Genomic DNA, 17,707 nt, shown 5'->3' on the forward strand with positions numbered 1-17,707 from the left:
AGACCAAGGTGTGGTGCTGGTCGCTGTCATTGGGGTGAGCCTCTGGTGGTTACTGAAAATTCTTTGCTCCCTTGCACCACCATTCTGTCTGGTGCTCGCACCTGCTGCCTGCGTGTGGCATTGGCTCTGATTGCTTGGTGTTGTCAGTGGGTGCAAGTGGCAGCTGGTGGCCCCAAATACCCTCAGGGCTTCTCCACCTCCCCCTACTCCTGAGAGGCTATCAGGGCAGCAGCCTTGTATCCTTGCTGGCACCAGCCCCAATAGCTCTGCACCATCAGCCGATATGAGTGGGTCCAGAGCATTCAGCATGTGGGAGCCACGGTGGTGGGATTGGATCTACCAGCAGACAGGACACTGGAGGCCGGGGCCAAGACCCACCCCTGTGCCCATCACAGCCTCATGGCCCACAGATCCTTTCAAGGTGCACGAATTTGTTCACTGGGACCCTAGTTTAAAAATAAAACTTAATACCATAAAATTCCTAGAAGGAAACATAGGGCAAAATTCCTTGATATTGGTCTGGACAATAATTTTTTTGAATATAACAACAAAAGTATAAGCATGTTCAATAAGTAGAACTATATAAACTAAACTATATAGCACAGTAAAAGAAACAATAAAAAAATGAAAAGGCAACCTACTGATGGGAGACAATATTTGCAAACCATATAGCTGATAAGGGGTTAATATTTAAAATATATAAATAGCTCATACAACTCAGTAACAAAAAATTCAATCAATAAATGGATAAAGGAACTAACTAGACTTTTATTTTCCAAAGAAAACATCCAAATGGCTAAAAGTTACTTGTAAAGATGCTTAACATCACTCATCATCAGGGAAATGCAAGTCAAAACCACCAGGAGATATCACCTCCTACCTGTTAGAATGGCTGTTATCAGGAAAACGGGAGGCTTAGAAGAAAAGGGAATCCTCGTTCACTGTTGGTGGGAATATAAATTGGTCCAGCCACTATAGAAAACATATGGATCTTCATCAAAAAATTAAAATAGAGCTGCCTTCTGATCCAATAATTCCACTTCAGGTGTATATTCAAAGGAAAGGAAAACAGGATATCAAAGTGATATATGCACTTCCATGTTTATTGCAGGATTCGTCACAATAGCCAAGGTACAGAAACAACCTACATTCTTCTTAATGGATAAATGGATAAAGAAGATGTTACACACACACACACACACACACACACACACACACACACGCACACATATTCAGACATGAGAAATAAGAAAATCCTGACATTTATGACAACATAGCTGGTCCTTGAAGGTGCTATGCTAAGCGAGATAAGGCAGATAGAAAAAGACAAATTCTGTAGGATATCACTTAAATGGGAAATCTAAAATGCCAAACTGTTTAAAACAGAGAGTAAAATAGTGGCTACCAGAAAAAGGGGCAGAGGGAAGACTAGAGATATGTTATTTAAGGATGCAAATTTGGCACTAGTAGATAAATAAGTCCTGGAGAGCTAATGCACAGCATAGTGATTAGATGTACAATACTTTATTATAAGCTTGAGAGTTGCTAAGATATTTCTTATCACAATATTTGAAGTAAGCCTCTTAGGTTAATTATTTTCTGATGAATTAAATTTTTTAGAACCTTCATTTTGCATCATCACTAAGTTTCTTCTTAGTGACAATCATGATGTAACAAAACTGAGAGTTTGAAGTAAGAACAAACTTAATTATTTTTCTTTAAAATGCCCCTAGAAATAAATAGGGATAGGTATGATTTCCATATTGCATACTTCATCATTATATTTTAGGAGTTAGGCATGAATTGTGAATTAGAGATAGCAGAAAGTCACAAAGCAAAGGACTTGGCAGAAAGGGAAAAAAAAAGAAGAAATGTAGATTAAAGAAAAAGGAGGGATAATTATGCTATGAATCAGTGGCACACAGCCAAGATTCTCTTGAAGCCTATTATGAAAAATGATTAAATAGGAAAATTGGGAGGTGGAGTGATGGAGAGATAGGGTAAAAAAAGAACTTTTGAAATCATTTTTTACTAATTGCTTAATGTTTGATATCCACGTTATTGTATTAATTTGTCCAGGTAAGTAACGTTATTATAGAACAAACAAAAATTGGTATTTGGGAAAATTGAATATATATTAAGGACTTAGTATTTGTCTATAGCTAGGCAGTACTGTGGCATTTCAACAGCTGTGATAGTACCTACCCAGTATAGATCTAAATTTTAATGCTAGAAGATGAATTTCTTAAATCCTATGCTAACAACTTCAACTGAAATAATATCCTTCCAGGCCCTGTGGGAGTAACTAGTATTTTATGAAGCCCATGGATCATCTAGACAAGAAATTATTTTCCTTTATTCTTCCATATTCTCCCTACATTTACAAGATGTAAGGAAATTGCACAGTATATTTAAAATCAGGTGAAAGAAAGTTCTTGTTAAATATGTTGCAATGCAAAGTGATTATAACAGAAGGAAAATTTTATACTGGATTTGCTATAATTTTTTTTATCAGTTTCAAAAATGCAGCATAGATTTTTGCCACATTCATTTACTTCAAGTACATTCATTCAAAATTGAATTTCTTAGCACAGTGCTTGGCATATGCTAGACAGTTTTTACATTTCTTGCATGAATAGGTGAGAACTGAGAGAACTGCTGAAGAACTGGAAAGATTCTTACTGTTTTCAGAGATTTGAGTTCTTTAAAACACATACACAATGTACATCAAACAGTCTATTACTACCTTCAGACATATATTTATTTTAAATATTTTAAAATTGATTTTTAGGGAGAGGGAAAGAGAAACATCTGCTGCTCCTCTTCTCCCCCCACAAGCACCACTACTAGTAAGTGAACCCACAGCCTGGGTATGTACCCTGAGCCGGAACAGAACAGGAATCAACCAGTGACCTTTCAGTGCACTGGATGACTCTCAGCCAACTGAACCACATTGGCTAGGGCATCAGGCTTTTATTTAAAGCTACTTTCTGGGACTATATAAAAACTAATTTATCAAGTACATCTTTTCAGATTTAGAGTTCCTTGTATAAAGATAATCCTGAGAAATTCCGAGGTTCTTGGAAATGATATGCCTTGGTGAAGCAATCCTCAAAGTTGCATTTTGGCTTTATTTAACCATTTAATACACAAACATTCATTTATTTCATTCATATTGCCATATACCACAAAATTTAATAGTATCTTTTGACTTGCTTTACCCATTTCAACCCCTACTCAGGAAACCATCAATCTCTTCTTTGTATCTATGAGTTTAAAAAAAGAAATCCCACATATAACCATGGCTGGTGATGCTCTCAGTTGGTTGAAGAATCATCCTGTACACTGAAAGGTTGTAGGTTTAATTTCTGGTCAAGGCATATAGTACCTAGGTTGTGGTTTTGGTCCTGATTGGGGTGAATAGGAGAGGCAATCAATGGATGTTCCTCTCTCTCTCTCTCTCTCTCTCTCTCTCTTTTAAATCAATGAAGACAGTCTTGATTGAGGATTTTTAAAAAATCAACATATAAGTGAGATGATATGGTATTTGTACTTCTTTGACTGGTATCACTTAGCATAATGACTTCAAGGTCCATTCATGTTGTCATAATTGGCAAGATTTCCTTTTTTATGGAAGACTTAATAATATTCCATTGTATATGTATACCACCTTTCTTTATTCATCCATGGGCATTACCTCTCTTAATATTTGCATGCATTCAAAGAGATAGCTCATTCCTGGGAAGTAAAACTGACAAAGCACTAGCTGATAGAAGACCTATTTAGTCATCAAAAAGATTTATCTTGTGGCTCAGTGGTTGAGGGTCTATCTATGAACCAGGAGATCATGGTTGGATTCCAGATCAGGGCACATGCCAGGGGTTGCAGATGGATCCCTAGTGTGGGTGTGCAGGAGACAGCTGATCAATGATTCTCTCATCATTGATGTTTTTCTCTGTCTCCTTTGCCCTCTGAAATCAATAAAAGTATATGTAAAAAAAAAGATTTACTATAGTATCTTTACTTCAAAGAGATTAAAAGTACTCAACAATTACAAGTTTTCTAAGGTAAACGATCTGAGAAGGGAAATCTCTTCCTCCATCTTCAATGGGAAAATTAAGTCTCTTACTTTAAAACTTGATTTGTCTTTACATGTTTTGGGTTCTTTGACTTGGAAAGGGCAGATCAGAAAAGTCTAATTTAAAATGTATGTTTTCCTACGGATAGGGCTTGCACTGTGGTCAAATAAACAACCCTGTTTAGAAAAAAACAGTCACCCCGTCTTGTTTGGCTCCCACGTACATGTTTTCAAGGGGTGTAGTAGCGTGGAGATGAGGTGGATTGAAGTTCGATTTGCTCCAGGCAAAGAATGTGGCTCAACCGAAGTGCATGCATGATACAATGCCTTAAAAAGTCGGCTGCAGGAACACACCCTCGAATAGTGACTAATGCCGATCATACTGTTACGGAGCAGCTAGTTATCTTCCTTAGCTGGCATTACTCAGTTTCTACTAAATCCTTTTGGTGGAGGACGCTCCAGTCTCTCTGGAAGACCAAACCAATGTGGGTTCCTCACGCGTTCTAAGTCTCTCAAAGAGGTAAGAACCTTTATTGTCGGGACCAGCCCAGGACGCTGTGAAACAGCGTCCATCCATCCCCGCTCCAGCTCTGAGTGTGGGACCCGTCTTAAAAGAGTCTCGGGCGCGGGAGTTACAGGGTGAGGAAGATCCAGTTTAAGGAATTGCATCCTCTGAAGAAGCTGAAAAACCATTCTAAAGTTCCAGCTGATGGAAGCTAAACTTAGGGCAAAAAGGGACTGACTCTGGAGGTGGAGAGCGCGCGGCTAGGGGCTCGGGGTCCGCGATCTCCAAGCAGCCCCCCCAGATCGCAGCCCCCCGCGGGCACACGGAGCATTTCATCTCGCCTCCGCCGCCCCCACCTTCCGAATTCCTTTCCGGCAGCCGATCCGAGGGGCAGTCTGTCCCTCGCGGGCGGCCCCAGCTTATCACTCCCGGCCGGGCCACTTCCCGGCAGCGGCCGCGAGTCTCTCAAAGTTTCCTGTGACGCCGCCGCCGCCGCCGCCCGCCTCGGGCGCATCCCGCCCTCGCTCCCGCCCGCCAGCCCGGGACGCCCGCCGGAGCCGCGGGCTGCGGGACCCGAGCGGGCCGCGCACACAGGAGGCCTTCGGGACCCCACCCCGGCCCGGGGAGCGGGCCCCAAGGGCGGCGGCCGCGCCCTACGCCCCCCTCGCCCCCTCCCCTAGCCGCGCCCTCCGCCGGGTCCGCGCACGCCCCCCGGGCCCGGAGCCCGAGTCCCACCCTCCAGGGCCCGGGCCAATCGGCCGCGCCCCACCTCCTGGGAGGCGGTGGAGGAGGGGGCTGCGGACCGGCCGGCAGCGCCGCCTTCCGCGGGCGCCCATTGGCTGAGGCCTCGAGGTGCCCCGAGACCGGAGCGCCTCCGGATTGGCCGCGGGGACTCGTGACAGCGGCGCCTATTGGCCGAGGCGGTCCCCGTGACGCGGGGTGGTGACTGGCTCCGGGGGCTGAGGGGCTCCTGCTTGTCAGGTTCTAGGTAAGTGAGTTTCACGCGGCGGCGGGCGGCGGGCGCTGTTGCCCGGGGCAACGCCGGGGGACGGGGGAAGCGGAGGGAAGGACGGCTGGGGACGGGGGCTCCACGCTCCGGTCCGCAGAAGGGTGCCTGCGACTCTGTCCGGGCGGCGGCGGCGGCGGCAGCGCCGCCGAAGGCTCTTCCTACGCCCTCAGCCACCCCCACCCTCCCGCCCCAGGCTGCGGGGTCTCCCGCTCCTCCGGCAGCGCCCGCGGCGGAGCATTCCCGCCCCGGGTTTGGGGCCGCGCTGCCCGCCCGGCCCCGCGAGGCCCGCCCCTCCCACCCCTCCCACCCCGCGGGGCCGGAGCCTGAGGGGGCGGGTGCAGGCGGGCGGCGCGGCCCCGCCCCGTCGCCGGGTCGGGGGTCTGCGGGGTGTGGGGAGGTGGCGGGGGGCCCGCAGGCACCGCCCATCGCGCCCGCATCCTCCTAGCTTCTCCCCTGGCGCGGTCCTCCATCGGTGGCGGCCACCCGGACCCCTAGATGCTCCCCAGTTCCTACCTCTGGGGCCCTGCAGTCTCCCTTGACAACCCCCTCCCCTTCCCCGCCGCAGCTCTTCCCCACCAGGTCAGCTTCCTCACCTCCTGCCTCCGCCCCTCACCTTCCATCCCGGGTCCTTTCTGGGCCCGAGGTGACCCCACAGAGATAACTATTAAGTGTGAAGCTGCTGCAGCCAGGGCACTTCTGCAGCGATCTCTCCATTTAGGGGTGAGGAGGTGCCGAGGGGCACCCTGGGGTCAGCTTTCTGCCATCGGCATTCCCCTTAGCACCAGCTCTCTCAAGCAAGCTCTTTGGGTTGATATGGGTACCGCCTGGTGGGGTACCTCATGCACCAAGGATAAGGAGTTAGCTGTGAAGTTGTCCCTTTTTACTTTGTACCTAAGTGACGTTACCTAGTGCTGTGCAATCCCAGCTCTAAAAACGAATTAAGGCTTGTAGCCTCTGATATGCATTCGCCTTATGGTTAAAAAGAAGGCTCAATCTTTTTTAATTGGTAAGAAGCTGCCTGTCATCATGGTGGTCTCACTATCACTTTGACATCCACGGCTCTAAGAGGGGTAGTATACTGTTCTCCTTGAGGTATTTTAAGGTAATAATAAAGTTCTCAAACGGAGTCACTGTGTCTAAAAGTAGAAAGTAAAAATCAATCAGAATAGACCAAAACTATTTTTAGCGATCTAAGACTAGAAGATGCTTTTCAACCTATGGAATGGGAATAGGATTAAATACAACAAAATATTGCAAAGAATAACCACCACCTCATTGTGTTGTAGCCTTGGTTCATCTATATGGTATTAAGAGAGATATTTATGAAGAGCCACATAATGCAAAGGAAGGCTGAGTATATCTCTTGTAATCTAGGAATAGTTTTCTGCCAGTATTCTTGAACCAAGGAAACTGTTGCCAAAGGTATTGGGAAGGTATTAGGAGACTACATAGGCATATGTGGAAACGTTTTCTGTTTTCTTCCATGAATGTGGAAATGTTTTCTCTATTTTCTTCCGTGAAAGGCCTTTGTTGAATATCTATTTCTCTTCCACACGGATGGCTAGCAGCATAAAACATATACCATACCATGTACAATTATGCAGGGGCCAGTTAATGCAGCTTCTGTTCTATAATACTTCAAGGGTTGTTGTCAGTGATTTGGAAGAAACAGTCTAGGCTTTTGGTTAGAAAAATCACTTCCAGATCATCTTCAACTGTTAGGTAACTATGGTCTGTGACCATTTCAAACTTGCCGTTATCTTTCCTCCAGTCGCACAAAACTTGAATTGTTCAGTAACTACCCTGTTTCCCCGAAAATAAGACAGTGTCTTATATTAATTTTTTCTCCCAGAGTTGCGCTAGGTCTTATTTTCAGGGGATGTCTTATCTTTCCATGCGCTAGGTCTTATTTTCGGAGGATGTCTTTTTTTCGGGGAAACACGGTACATACCTACATTTTTAAGACAGTTGTTACATAATGAATATAAGGAACAGAGGAACTGAAGTGATCAAATAGAAAACCAGCGTAACTGTATATCATTCCAAAATATTGTAGGGTACTTATTTCTATTTGTAGATGTAAATAGTGTTTATAAAACCTCTAGCAGTTTTATTCCATGAGATTATTATAAAGCAAGCTTGTGAGTAAGAAGTCATCATCTTTGTAAATCAGATGAATAAATTGCACTTTGGTAATCAGAAAAAGTGAGTATCTAATGAACTCGTTACACAAATAAAGTTCTGTTCTAAAATTGGACTCCCATGTTAATAGATTCTGCTTTTGTACCTGATTTTTAAATAAGCATCTTTTTTTTGAAGAGAGGTCCAAGGGGCTACCAGTTACGCAATGCATTGATAACATACGTAATAAATTGGATCAATCTAAATATGTGGTTTTGGAATAAGAATATTTTTTGTAATGGACTCTTTAAGTATTTAAATCCTGTTTACTAGTTTTAATTTACCCCAGAATCATTTTTCATATATCATTTTCATAACTAATTTCTTAACTATTGCAATTAAAACCTATAGAATTTAGAGACCTTTGGGTTAATGCATTTTTAAAATATCTCACTTGTCTTTGACATATTTATGTGTGATTAATTTACCATATTACTGAGGGATTAAAGGGAACAAGCAGGTCATAGTTTTGGAACTTTGGAAAGAATAAGATACTTAGATATTTTTAAGTCCATCTCTAGGTTTCCCCCTCTGCCTTCTGTTTTTCCTTTTCTTCTTCCTTTTTAATTTTTATTATAAAAGTTAAATGCTTTAAAATAAATTTAGTAAAACTATAGAAAAGTCACTGATAATTCCACCAAAGTTGATGTGTTGGAAAATAACTGAAAAAATTTTTTTTGTAATACTACCAATCAATGCAATTTTATGGCTTTCATTGCAGTATATCTGCACTTGCATCTAAACCTGTAAGACTTCCTGAACTTGAGACTCAGTTACCCTAAATTAGAAGAAGGCTCCAAGATCTGGAAGGAAACTGGAAAGGAATAAATAGAGGACACACTGGAGTCAGAAAAAAAGAATCCAACCCAAGCAATGATCTTATTTCATAAATATAAATATAGTCCTAGTTACTCATATGAGTTTGTTTTATGGCTGACACAGCATGGGGCCTCTGGAGTTTTTTCTTTGGAATTCATATTTAGGTAAAAAATTTTAAGAAATTAGGTAAGATGAAGTTTATTTAGTGTCTTTCTATAACAATTTTTAGATTTCTTCACTTTTGGGATATTATATATTCAGCTTCTAAAATTTTATTGTCATGCATGATTTGAAATTATTTCCCAAACATTCATATACACTTATTAAAGCATGACTAATTTTTAGTCTATACATCATCACCACTTACTATAACCTTGACATTATCTCCTCCTTTAGGAGATTTTAATTAAAAGACTGACAGTTTTAAAGTAGGTGTTTTTTGCTAGGTGACAGCATACAGTGTGTACAGTGAAAGAATATTAAGATATTTTTTTGTTAATCCTCATCCAGTTGATTTTCAGAGAGAGTAGAAGGGAGGGAGGGAAGGAGGAAGGCAATGAGAGAGAGAGAAGGAAAGGAAGGAAGGAGTGGGAGAAAGGGAGAGAGATAAACATTGATACAGTAGTGACCAGGAATTGAACTTGTAACCCAGGTACATGCTCTTGATAGGGAATCGAACCATGACCCTTCAGTCTGCAGGCAGACCATCTATCCATTTAGCAACACTGGCCAGGGACAGATTCATTTTTTTGGGAGCCAGAAATTTTTAAATCTCTTTAAACCAGTTTTCTTATCAATAAAACTGGGATGATTACCGTATTTTTCGGACCATAAGACGCACCGGACCATAAGATGCACCAGTTTTTAGAGAAGGGAAATGAAGAAAAAAAGATTCTGAAACAAATAGTGTCCTAAAATATTTTATGTGCATTAAAACCCAACATCACAGTCATAAACACATGTAATCAACCCTGTAAAGTAAACAGCAGCATTTAGAACCATTTTAGAGCCGGGCAAGCACACAGAGACCACACAGAGCCGGGCAAGTAAAAAAACTTTTTTTTTTAAAGTATATGTGTAGGCTCTATTTGGACCATAAGACGCAGGGACTTTTCCCCCCCACTTCTGGGGGGAAAAAAGTGCGTCTTATGGTCCGAAAAATACGGTAAGTTGCCTCACAAAGTTGTTAATGAAGAAATGAGAGTAAAATGCCCGAATTTAGGAAGTTCCATGTTAAGTAGGTTCCATACATTATAACTTTAATTTTACCTCTCCTGGTATGACTCTGTTTATTCTAGCATCCTAAAAGGCCCTAAATTTAGTCTTAGAAAATTAAAATAATTATATTATGTTCATTTAAATTGAATGACATTTGCATTTGTACAGAAGAGCAAATAATTAGAAATATGTCTGATTAGCTGTTCTTTTATAGTTCTTCAGTTCTATTCCAGTTGGGTAGTCAGAGATTTAAATGCTGTTTACCTCAAATATGTCTAGTTTGTCTGAATTCCTGAATTAATTTCTTTCACTCTAGATTATTATCTATTGTTGGATGATTTCCCAAAATTTCTTTCATTTAAACTAAAATATTTGTTTAAAAGTTGGTACAGAAAAACTATTACTTTCTTAAGTCTCTAGTGTTCCCCCTTAAACCATATTTACTTAATCTGTTTAAAACTTAAACTTGTATTTTCAAATGTAATTACATAAAACTCTTAGTTGAGTGTCTTCTGCCTCATTCTACTGTATGATAATTTTTTTTAAGGAGCAATCCTATATAATAATCTTATATAACAAAAGACTAATATGTAAATTGTCCCCTCTACTGGGAGTTTGACCAGAGGGCAGGGCCAGCTGGCCAACTGATTGTTGCCAGCCCCCCCCCCCCCGAATGGCCCCTCAACACCCCGATTGTGTCGGGAGCTGGCTGGCCAACTTCCTGCATCACCTCCCCCTAGCCGGCCCTGCCTCTTGGGCCTTGATTGGGCTGGGGTTGGCCAGACCCTACATGTGCATGAATTCATGTACTGGGCCTCTAGTATTTTATAAATATCCCTATGTCAAAATGTGTTTTATATGAGCTTAGGGTTTAATTCTCAAAAACACATACAATTTAAATGCTCAGACCAGCCTGTAGTTATTGGGTGTTGTTAAGCAAGCACTAAACTGATTGAAGCGTTAGGAGTTGAATCTGATAGTCCTTATTGCCCCATCCAGCAGTAAAACAAAGGTTTTGTCATCTAAGTCAGGGATTGTCAATATTTTTTCCCATCCTGTACAATATATTTACATGTGTGACTTACACTATTGTGCAGTTCCCTGCCATGCTCTGTAATTCCATTTTGTTTTCTTCTGCTCAAGAAAGTGTACCAGGATACAAGTGACTGAAATTGATGTCATTGTTGGGATAAACTTGAATCTTTTCTCATTTATTGAGGAAAGTGAGTCATTAAAAAAAGTGTGTAGCTATTATTCGTAACCCTTGAGATATACCTTATAGTACTACAGGTGACATCCAAGTTATACATTTTTCTAAATGAATGCTTCTTCACTTTATAAAATCAGTATTGTAATGCTATAGAAGAAAATATTACTAAATTTGTGTTAATTGATAATGAAGAGTCTTTCATTTCAAAATCAGAGTAACAAACATTTAAACATTTGAGTAACAGTCTTTATTATAAATAAAATAACAATAGTTTCTGTAGAAAAATTGAAATTAGTTTTCTATATAAATTATTTTATTTGCAGAAAAAGTATTTCCATAGTGAGACAAGTAGTTTTAGAAGAAGGAGAAACTAAATACTATAATACTTATATTCCAGACATTTAGTATATAAAAATAGTTTTTACATCGGCTCAGTCAGAAAAGTCTTTAAAATTACATCACTTTGAAGGAGGTTGCTTGAAAATAGCTCATCCCGTGTGGAAGTACAATAGTATGTATAATATTCAGTTAGAAATGAAGACTTACAAGAACAATGTTCATTAGATCTTTGACATTAGCAAGTGGTATTTCTTAAAAGTTTTATAAATCTCTGATATAACTAGCTTTATACAATACAATAAAATTTAATTGAAAATTTTAACTGAGCCCTTCAGATCCTTAACAATTTTATAATAGGACTTGAGTTATTAAAATAGTTAAACCATATTTTGCTTCCAAAAATGAAGGCTGATGGCTTAGTATTACATGTTTAGGATACATGAAAAAGTTCTTACGTATTCCTGACTCTTGTGTCCTGGGGTTTGCAGAACGAGAGTGTCTCTAATCTCAAAGTTCAAGACTTAGTCCTTGATCACTGTAATGCTTGCTGCTGTTTCTTGGGTATGTCGGCTTCTTGGAGACTTCTATAGTTTGTGCCCTTTCTTGCTCTCTGAATACTTAGCTTGGTGGGATTTCCCAAGTTTTTCTTGTCAGTTGGTGGGGCTCTTTTGTTAATTTCACATTGTACAAAGAAAAACTTGAGTCTTCTACCAATATTCAGTTTTGGTAACAATTCAGTTTTCACAAATGTTTTGCAAATTTTGCTTTGCTTGAAATCAAAGGAAACATTTTCAAGCCTTACTGTTTTTGCTTAACTATGGAGTCTGTGTTGTAGGGTGGACTTTCTAATGATACAGTCACTGTCACATTTCACATCCATTCTGAATTTACCATAAACATATATTCTGGTTAAGTACCATCACTTTAGCCGAAACTGGTTTGGCTCAGTGGATAGAGCATTGGCCTTCGGACTGAAAGGTCCCAGGTTTGATTCCGGTCAAGGGCATGTACCTTGGTTGTGGGCACATCCCCAGTAGGGGGTGTGCAAGAGGCAGCTGGTCGATGATTCTCTCTCATTGATATTTCTAACTCTCTATCCCTCTCTCTTCCTCTCTGTAAAAAAATCAATAAAATATATTTAAAAAAAAAAGTACCATCACTTTGGCAGGTCTCTTTACTTTCTATGTATTGAGTACATTTAGAGGAGTAGAATAATTAAAGGGAACTAAGCAATGCAGTTGACTCAGATAATTAATGACAAATAACTAGTTAGCTCACTCTCCCAATTATTTATAAATAGTTATATTGGAAAACTATATGTATTTTTATCTAGATTTATATATAATATGAACTTTTTGCAAAGCATGAGGCTGATTTTTTTCTTACCAATATATAAAATGTATTATATTAGATTTGTATAATTATTTGTTTATGTATATTCCTTTTTTCACCCCTCCTCAGCATTTTAACCTCCAGAGTAGAAATAATTTCTGTCTGTAAAAGTTTTTGAATATATATTTTTATTGATTTCAGAGAGGAAGGGAGAGGGAGAGAGAGATAGAAACATAAATGATGAGAAAGAATCATTGATTGGCTGCCTCCTGCACTCCCTCCTCTCCCCTGGAGATCGAGCCAGCAACCAGGGCACGTGTGACCTCCTGGTTGATAGGTTGACCCTCAACCACTAAGCCACACAGGTTGTAAAAGCTTTTTAGTAAATTATGTGGATTCAGATATCGTGGTGGAAGGGCATTCATATTTGTTTAGTGTTTACTAAAAGTTCTGGACACTTTTGGTACATTTTTTTTTAACCCTGTAAATTGAATAGTGTGTATATATTTTCTTTTTATGTTCTGGAATCAATTTCAGGTCACATTGTTCATCCAAGGAGACCCAGGATTTGCATTTTGGTCTTTCTAATGCTAAACCTGAAATGAATACAAATGGTGTTTAAGTACAGTCAACAATTAGCAGTCCTGGATTTAACATCAGTTTTTTTTTAGTTTTTTTTTTAATATATATATATATATTTTATTGATTTTTCACAGAGAGGAAGAGAGAGGGATAGAGAGTTAGAAACATCGATGAGAGAGAATCATCGATCAGCTGCCTCTTGCACACCCCCTACAGGGGATGTGCCCGCAACCAAGGTACATGCCCTTGTCCGGAATCAAACCTGGGACCTTTCAGTCCGCAGGCCGATGCTCTATCCTAGGGGTGTCGAACTCAATCAGAGAAGGGGCCAAAATCTAAAATCCAGCCTAAATTGCGGGCCGAATGGTTTACTGAACACTCATAAACTGTCATTGTGATGGAAACGCAGTGAAGTGCAGTGATGACAGCGCAGTGCGGGCCACATTGCAAGGCCTGGCGGGACGGATTTGGCCCGCGGGCCTTGTGTTTGACACATGTGCTCTTATCTGCTGAGCCAAACCGGTCCTGGCTAACATCAGTTTTAATTATTTGGGAGTGACTCTAAAGATCCATGTTGTAATATTTGCAGTTTTGCTGAGATGAATTTCTATTATTGGAAGTGAGATCCTAAGGTGTGCATGATCCTAGCTATCTGCCCAGTCCACATCTTGGCTTGTTCTCTGTCTAAGGTTGTCCTATATTATAATTCTGATAATACATTGTTTCTTTGTAAAATATTTTCATGAAAGGAAAGCCAGCTGTTAGAAGTGAAGAAAAAGTAAAGAGGCCTAAGAAACTGGTGGATCTTAGCGAGAAAATAAGAAGTTTTTGAGTAAGTTTAAAAAAAGGAACTTTGAATCCAGTGTCTTTAATCTGGATGTGAGTCAGTCCACCATACCTTCTAGGGAAACAAAAGTTGACTTGTGAAACATTGTTATTGAATGTTCTGACAAAAATGCGCATTGTTTTTAGATGGATTTCTTAAAAATGTCCGGGTGGTTATATTCATAAATCCTGTTTTGCTTCCCTTCTCTCTCACCCTCAACAATAATATTTGAAACAGATTTGACTGTTTATAAATAGCTGATATTTTCTAGAAGTTAATGTAGTAGTTACAAATATCCTAAAATATTAACATAAACAACAATATATCGCTTGCAGGATGATGTGGTGTCCTTTTTCAAGTTTCATAATTAATTATAACAGAACAGTAGCTAGACCTCGCTGATGGGATCTTTCTAAGGTTCTGATTCCTATTTGTGTTTTGGATCTTGATTTACCCTGTGACTGGAAATGGCATTCTGTGAAAGAAGATAAGATGGTAAAGAAATAGACATGTCCTCAGGTAGCCTTCATTATAAAAATTAAACAGAAATGCTCTGTGTCACACAAGAGGCTAGTTGTTACAGGAATGTGACAGAAAGAAGACATATGAATCTTCTTTCCTTTTTGGCCATTCAACAAATGTTAATAGAGTACTCATTCCATCTAAGGACTTACCTTACGGTTGCAGATAAGTATAAAGCATAGAGGGTTTCAGGGTTTTTTCCTAGGAATATGATGTAGTGGAAAGATGATCGATATTACAACCAGGCCTGGTTATGGTTGAATCTGTGACACCAGTAATTATTTGTATGAATTTAGGCAATAACTTAATTCTTATGACTTCAATTTTTCCATTTGAAAACTGATAACAATTTCATCTGATAACTGTAACAATATTAGATTTTTAAATTTCATCAGTTGTATGAGATCAAAACTACTCATACTAGTTCAGGGAACTAGGGTTCCCAGGAGTGTACTCTTCAGGTACAGAGTTGGATTCCATAGGTTTAGTGGCCTCAGGACATGCCCAGTGGCTTTTTCTTGTGTTAGATATACATTCAGGTAGGCTTTCTCCATGTAGACTGCTCTCTATGGCTCTAGGCTTACACTCTTTTAGTTTAGCAAGCCCAACATAAAAAGAGCTTCTCTTACCCATTTTAGCATTAGTTCTAGGATTATATCCCATTAAATAATTTGGGCCATATTTCATCATTGGTGCTGTGGTTAGGGAGATAGCATACAATGATAGTCCAGATCTGAACCAGATGCTAACTGCTGCAACAGGGAACAGGAACTGTAGTCAGCCACATGGTCTGAACCACACAGACTAAGAGTCAGGGTGGGTGGGACACTGAAAGAAAAAGAAGGTACTATGACCATGGGAAGGGGCAGTGCACACTGGACAATATAACCAAAAGATTTTCACTATAAATTTTCCCAATGTGCACTCCATTACATATGTATACACCTTGAAAAAAATATCCTCTCTTAACATGGTGCAAATCTTTGACTTACAACTTCTGATGTATTTACCACCTGTCCCCTAACAAAGGAAGACAACTCAAAGACTTGTTTAATTGCTGTATCTAACTTTAAGTCAAGGATCTCTGGGTAATTCAATTCTATTTGAATAGATAGGCTGAGGGCCTACGAACTTATGGTTAAATGATAAATATAACTGATTGTAATAAAGAAAGTGTTCAGTGTTAGAAAGAGGATAGCATAAAGACAGTAAAACATCTCAATTAGAAAAGAGAAAAAGGAGAAACAATCTACAGAGGTTTTTCAATCCATGATATGTACACATTTCATTGGCCAGGAAGGGCAAGAACTCTTGCCTTGGCAGTGTGGTAAGATTTTTTATTAGCCAATATGGCTGCCACTGGTTCTTCCTGGGATTATGCTTATTCTTGTCACCCCTGGCCACAGACAAGATGAATATTGAGAAAGATTCCCTTAGTGGGGACTGAACTGCTTCACAGTTCATTTAATGTTGATGAAGGTTTGGGTCCTGGGAACCATCTTCGGAATTAAGCAGTGACAAACTTTTTTTGGGGAGTTTTTTAGGTACTATAACTTTTGAAAACCAAGTTAAAAAAAATTTCCTTGCATTTGATCAACTTCTCCCAAGTACCCAAAACTCAAATGCTAGTTCTTAAATCAAACCATTGTCTGGTATGTCTCTGAACAACTTTGCCCATCATTCTAATCCACTGGTTCTCCAACAAAGGCAATTGATATTTCAGGAACATTTGGCAGTGTCTGGAGACATTTTTTTTTGTCACAGTGGGGCTGAGTAGGTAGGTCTTGCTAGCATCTAGAAGGTAGAGCCCAAGGATACTGTTAAGCATCCTACAGGACAGCTCTCTCCTCGCGCCCCCCCCACCCCCCCACCCCCAAAGAGTTTTCCAGTTCAAAATGCCAGTAGTACTGAGGATGAGAAACCATGCAAATCCTAGTCTTCTTAGTTTCCTTCTTGGCTTCTGTCTCTAGGCCACCCAGAGAAACTTCTTGAGGTAACAATGCACAGCTAAGTTGTCCCTGTTCCCAGAATGTTTCACAGTGCATGGTTCTTGATAATGGGTAAATATCTTCTTTGCTAGAATGCTTGGGCAGGAGCCTGGAACATCAGGCTTTTCTCAGTTTTTGTTTTTGTGTGGTTAAGAGCCTAATTTTAGTTTAGGGATATTTTATTTTCAACCTTCTAAGTTGCAGTATGAGCCATCTTGGATTTATAACGAAAGACAGAAAGAGTTTTTGTTTTATTTGCTTTTTTGAAAGACTTCTGAAGACTGCTACATAATAGGCAATATACCAGCATTCTAACATTTTTACTGAGTACTCCATAGTTCAATCCTTAGTAGGCACATAGTCCTATTTACAAGAGTTGGCAGTTTACCAGCTGTTTTTGCTTATTAAGGATTGCTGACTTCACACCCTACAATAGAGGATACCAGATTCCCTTCACTTTTTATTATTGACTCAGTTCTACTTGTATTACATGATTTTGGCATACATTTTTATATTTGTTAGGCTTCCATTGTTACTGGCCAGACGAGAAGACTTTGTTTCTTCTCGAGGCAAAGATTTCAATCAAGAGACAAAGTGTAAAAAAGCAAGTAAGAATTTATTGACCTCAGCAAAAATATATTTAGGACAGTGAAACAAGGAAGGGTATAGATGCAGCAATAGCAGAGCCTAGGCTGGGCTACTCTGACTCACTCGGAAGTCAGAGGAAAGGGGGCCTTAGAGATAGGCTCAGGGGTTTCGCTGGGGACGAGCTGCTACTGCCCATTGCTCCCTGGGTTGTAAGTCTCCTGGGGTCCCTTTGATGGAAGACGGACAGAAGCAAATGATGAGAGCTCATGGGGTCTTTATTTCTCTCTCGCAGGTGGAAATCTTAGGGGAGGTCCCAGGGAAGGGTTTCAATAGACTATTCATCAGCTTTCCAGGTATGCGCTTCCAAGGTCATGGTCTCCACTGGTTGTTTGGGGCCAGGGCAGGGGATCATTAGTGCTGCTGGTCCTGAGGCAGCCAGGATCACTTGTCTGGTTTTGCTGCCTTTATGGGCCTACACTAAGGCCTAGATGTTGTCTTTAGGGAGGAAAA

General features: G+C 40.4%; 1 protein-coding gene across 18 annotated transcripts in view; it reads left to right on the plus strand.

The window, feature by feature from the left end:
• The first annotated feature begins 4,473 nt into the window (after positions 1-4,473).
• The window catches only part of FER (FER tyrosine kinase), a 242,510-nt gene continuing 229,276 nt past the window's right edge, over positions 4,474-17,707 (plus strand). For 4 of the 18 annotated variants that reach the window (XM_036408943.2, XM_036408945.2, XM_036408944.2 and 1 more), the window contains exon 1: positions 4,842-5,571. The gene's annotated coding sequence lies outside the window, so the exon portion shown is untranslated. The other 14 variants (XR_004982824.2, XM_036408941.2, XM_036408942.2 and 11 more) reach the window with 9 other exon arrangements.

The sequence above is a fragment of the Pipistrellus kuhlii genome, unplaced genomic scaffold (genome assembly GCF_014108245.1).
Source record: "Pipistrellus kuhlii isolate mPipKuh1 unplaced genomic scaffold, mPipKuh1.p scaffold_m20_p_4, whole genome shotgun sequence".
In the NCBI taxonomy this organism is placed as follows: Eukaryota; Metazoa; Chordata; class Mammalia; order Chiroptera; family Vespertilionidae; genus Pipistrellus; species Pipistrellus kuhlii.